Raw genomic sequence first — 5,192 nt, 5'->3', positions numbered from 1 at the left:
CGTGTTTTTGAGGTTTATTGGCGTAGTCCTCCCGTGTCCGTTCATGTGATTGACTGGAGGCTGGAGTGTAATGTATTGGCTGCAGCTCTGCTATGGAAAAACTCATCACAGTGTAGTGAACATGGATTCTAAGAATTATGAAGGCTGCATGTTTACTGCGATGGGTTGCCTCGCTGTGTGGAAATTATTTTTCATATGTATGTGAGGGAGTACTGGCCGAGATTAAACCCAACTAGTCACCCAGATGCATGTTAGTAACCAAAATATTCCTCGCACTTTAATATTAATTCAAACTGCCATTCAGTCGGGATGCAAAGTGAACAAAATGGTGCTTTCATGTCCACGACCAGAGACCTATACAAGGAAAACATTTCCTGTTTCTGCTACAATCTTCAACCGCCTGAAAAACCCATCAAAATCGCATCAAAATATTTAAATTAACAGAAATGTAAACATAGATAGAAGATGAGGTCGAATAACAGATTATTCTTTTAAAACAAACACTCTTAACCCATCTAATGTATCATGCAGTCCAGTCATGCAGAACATACTGTGTCAAGTTAATTCATCAGTATGCCATCCCTTCCGTACATCCGCACAGACAGAGGCTGAGGAAATTAAGATAAAATGGAATATCCATAATTCATGCCCCCCTTCTCTGCCCGACGTAACAGCTTGAAATTGTCTGCGTGTGTGTAGCGTAGTGGATAAAACAAAATTAAATCTCTATCTCAGAGACCTGTTACCTGGCCTGGTATTCTCATTATCAAAGCAGGTAATTATTGTCTGGCTTTTAATTTACAACTCTACGAGGCAGAATTAAGGAGGACGGTCATATGTCTGGATTAAAAAAATGAATTAAGAGTGTGAGTTCAGTGTCCCTCCCATCTGATTAAACATGGCTTGCATGTAAATGAGGAGTGAGACTAAAAGACTGGGCTGACCACTACCACACACAGACACACCCAGCCCTTCCCTATCTATCATATGGAGATCTTCTATTAATCTGGCAGTTTCTTAATTATTCCACACCATAAATTGATTCTGGTTAAAGGCTCCCTGTGCAATATTAAACCTCTATGGAGCTGGTTTTTTTGAGTGGGTCTGTGGGTTGATTGTTACATGCATTCGGGCCAACGTGGGTGACATGATACACAATCCTGTCAATGTCTCCACACTACTCTAATGAGCCACAGGTGGTGCTAATGTGTAGGATTTGCACCAATGTGCCTGCAAAGGTGGCTCAAGCTAGTAAACATGGATGTAAACAAATTGGCTTTGCTAATGTTTTATGAGAAAGTAAATGCAGTCCAAACATTTGTTAGAGCTCAGAATTTATGTTCCTTCGTTCGCAGGCCTCACTTGCACCATGCTAACGTTACGGTAAGGCTGTTGCATTTTAAGCCATGCCTTTATAAACCACTTTTCCATCTATGGTGTCAAATATTAGTTAGCATTAGCCGCGTTAGCCTAGAAGGAAACAAAGCCTAGTCTACAAGCAGTCAGATGATCCTAAAGGGTAGATAAACTTAGTTGGGAGTGAAAACAAAGGTGGCAGTAAAATTGCAACCCAAACTGCAAACATCCATCACGGTTTACAAGCAGACCTCCTGGGTCAGCTGACTCACTGCACTTACTGTTTCGGGTACGCTCCTTTTTAGTTTTATTTTTGATATATTTAAAACCTGTTTTGCCCCGTCGTGCTTTGTTGCTTTTATTTTCCCCACATTTTTAGATCTTCCTATAAATCCTATATAAAAGACCAAATCCAGCAATGCAATAGTCCATCCATGAATAATTTCTAGCCTTTCCAGCTTGTGTTATGGGTAATGTGGAGGCAGGGCATTCAGGGTAACAGCATGGCTCATTGATGTGTTTTTAAAAGTTTTTGGGCATCAATGGAGCACAGAGGAATAAATTAGATCTGGCTTTGGAAGCAAACAGTACTTATTAGCAGCATCAGTTCTTGATTTTAGTCGCTCTGATAGTTGTTGAAAATCAGAAAAATAAATATCACCAGATTTATCCTTAAACTGTGGTTTATACAGTATTATCATAACCAACTGAAATGATGACAAAAGCTACAAAAACGGCAACCAAGTAGTAAACTCTCTGAACTCAATGACCGTACAGTATATTTGTTCATTTAGAATGACTAAATAACTTGAAATCCAAGCAGAACATGTATCAAGGCCTTTCATACTGAGTTGTCATTACAAAAAAGCTAACGATAATATTTCAAGTACAACAGAATAATTTCAGATATTTTTAGGATCTTAGCTTAGTCACCAGCAATGAAGACAAAAACAACATTCAATAAATCGTGTTGGAATTACTGAAAAGTTCACCTAACAGCTGGGAAATGCATCTTGGGTCATTTTCCTGGTGGTGGATGGAAATGGGTCAAGTGGGATTTTGCAGGCAGCGATACATCCCATTTGGTGTCACAAATTGAAAAGTGTGTCAACAGACAGCAGATACTGCAAGGAGGAAAGCACTTGTGTGTTTACCCGTTTCTGAGCAACTGTACATTTGTGCCATATTATCAGCAAAGATTTGTCTTTTGTTTGAGTTTATTGTGCCTTTTGGTTCGTGGTGTTATTTGTGTTGAAACTACAATTTTAAACTCTCTGCCAAAACTTCACTCAGTTATCACATGTACCAAGAGAGCCATACTTTGATTTGGGCACAAAATAGTGGAGGCAAAAATCTAGATATTTGTGACAATGCTGGGTATTATTTGAACACCTCAGTATCTTTTCCATAGATGCAAATCCACAGCGGGGTTTCATGCAGCAGTTTGGGGGACATGGATAACGAACAAAGAATGTGAATCAGTCCTTTCTCATATTACTAGCTATTTTAACTAGAAATGAGCTCAAACACTTGGTACTGTATTTTAAGTGTGTACATTTTGTAGATGAAGACTGCAGAACCTTAAAACTGACTTTAAAAAAAAAGGATAAACTATTTTTTGATGATCTTGTAAAAAAAAAAAAAAAAAAAAGAACATTATGATAAAAAAAAATAAAGTTTCTGATTTACTTTTGGCTCTGATCTTATTTACTCCCAGTCTATTTGAGGTAACTGACGGTGTTAAGCTAAATACAGCTAAATGAGCTGCATGTATTTAAACCAAAGGAGGTGGAGAAGATTTAACATGTCTGTCCTCATCAGTGTATTTTTGCTCATGTTTTGTATGTTCAACGTGGAGTTGTTTCAGACAGCAGTGTGATGCTTGCTTTATGTTTATTTATTTTTAGAACATTATAGGCTTTATTATATCACTACTTTACCTATTGTATTTTTGGTAATAAAGACTGAGAAATAAATGACACCTTTTTGTCTCTGGTCATGTTTGTTTATGTATATTTACCCCAGTTCTCATAAGACTTGGTATACATACACACATTACAGAGATCACATTTAAAGGAGACATATTCTCATTTTTAGGTTAATAATTTTGTTTGGTGTTACTACTAGAATAGTTTTACATGCCTTAATGCTCAACAAACACATCAGTTTTCTCATACTGTCCAGTGCTGCAGCAGTCCTCCTTCCTCCATGTCTGAAACCCTCTGTTTTAGCTCCTGTCTCTTTAAGCCCCCCTCCCTAATACTTAGTCTCCTCTGATTGCTCAGCGCACACATGCCTGACCCAGCACTGCTAACAACAACAGAGCAGCTGTGCTAAATCAGTTCTTACATGCCAAACTAGCCGCCAGGCATACATTTTTCAAATTTGTGACCCTGTGACATAGTGTTATCTCACAAAGTCACAAAATTAAGGCGAGACTGCTAACGAGCCACCAGGAGCAGTGTGTGAAAGAGAAGCTCCCATTGGTGCAGACTTTGACCTTTTTGACTTTCAAGATCTTTTACAATGCACAGGTCCCTATATATAACTCTAAAGGAAAGGAGACAAAACTAAAAAAGTACAATAGGTTTACATTTAAGATGCAGATATAGACACAAATGACACAGATCAAATATGTTAACACAAATGTATAATTATATATAGTTAAGAGCTGGACAACAAACTACATTCAAGTCAGATTGTTACTTTTTTTCACAGGTTGTGAAAGACTGCATAGCAGTGCGATGCTGGATTAAGTATTGTATGGATAGTAAGTTACTCTGCATGTAGTAGTGATAATTTAGTGCTCATGTATTGGTGGCTCAGATACTGTGCATGTACTATGTATTATAAAGACCTAAAAGATGATTAAATATTGCAGGGTTAGCAGTAGACAGGAGTTTTGTATTATTTGTATACAGAATACACACTTGTTAAGATTAAAATAAGTCATCCTGATATTTCTTGTCTCTAGTCTGTATTTGCATATGTTTGGTAGTGAGGTAATCCAAAAGTAAAGGAAAGTAATACATTTACATTACTTTAATATTGTGATACTTGGATTACATTTCTGATTGCATTTTTTAACAGGTAATTAGTAACTGTATCAGAATACTTTATTAAAGTAACCCAAACCTGTGAACGGACCAACTAAGAGGAAAAAAGGTGAAAAAATCTCTCTTATCAATATAATACAAAATGTAGCGCTTCTTTTGCCAGGGCTTGTCGACAGTGCGGATGTTGGCTAATCTGTTTTTATGCTTACTTTCTTTGTCACACGGTGCAAAAGTTGCACATTTTCAACATAACTGAAGCACATTCCTGACCAGAAAAACATAGAAGGAGTTCACAAGCAATTCAGGAGGGATACCATCAAGGTTGAGGGATTTACTTTCTGGCATCAGACCAGGACCATCCTTCAGCTCCGTCACAGAAAATAGCAGAGTCTAACTGTGCTACCTGCTCAGAGAAATGAGACGAATGGTAGTGGTAAGTGGTAATGGTAAGATACCATTTATTGAAACAATTACCATGAGGCTCAGATGTCTATAGTTGCTTATAGCAGTTAAAGAAAAAACAATTCATATAGGAGGGGAGAATGCATATATCACCAATTCATTCTTAATGGCACTGATGGATGCTGAATATTATGACTAAAACCAAGGCAAGAAGTCTTCTCAGTGTTATCGTTGTGCCTAGTGCTCTGATATTATGCAAATGTGGAAATTCTGCCCCAACATTTGATAGATCTCTATATTCTGATATTTTTTCATTTAACTCCCTCTGTCTGTCATAAATGAACTGGGTCTTATACAAGTTTCAAGTTTGTTCTGAAG

The sequence above is a fragment of the Pagrus pagrus genome (genome assembly GCF_965226575.1).
Source record: "Pagrus pagrus genome assembly, chromosome: 1".
NCBI classification, from domain to species: Eukaryota; Metazoa; Chordata; class Actinopteri; order Spariformes; family Sparidae; genus Pagrus; species Pagrus pagrus.
Note: the sequence above shows the minus strand (reverse complement) of the source record.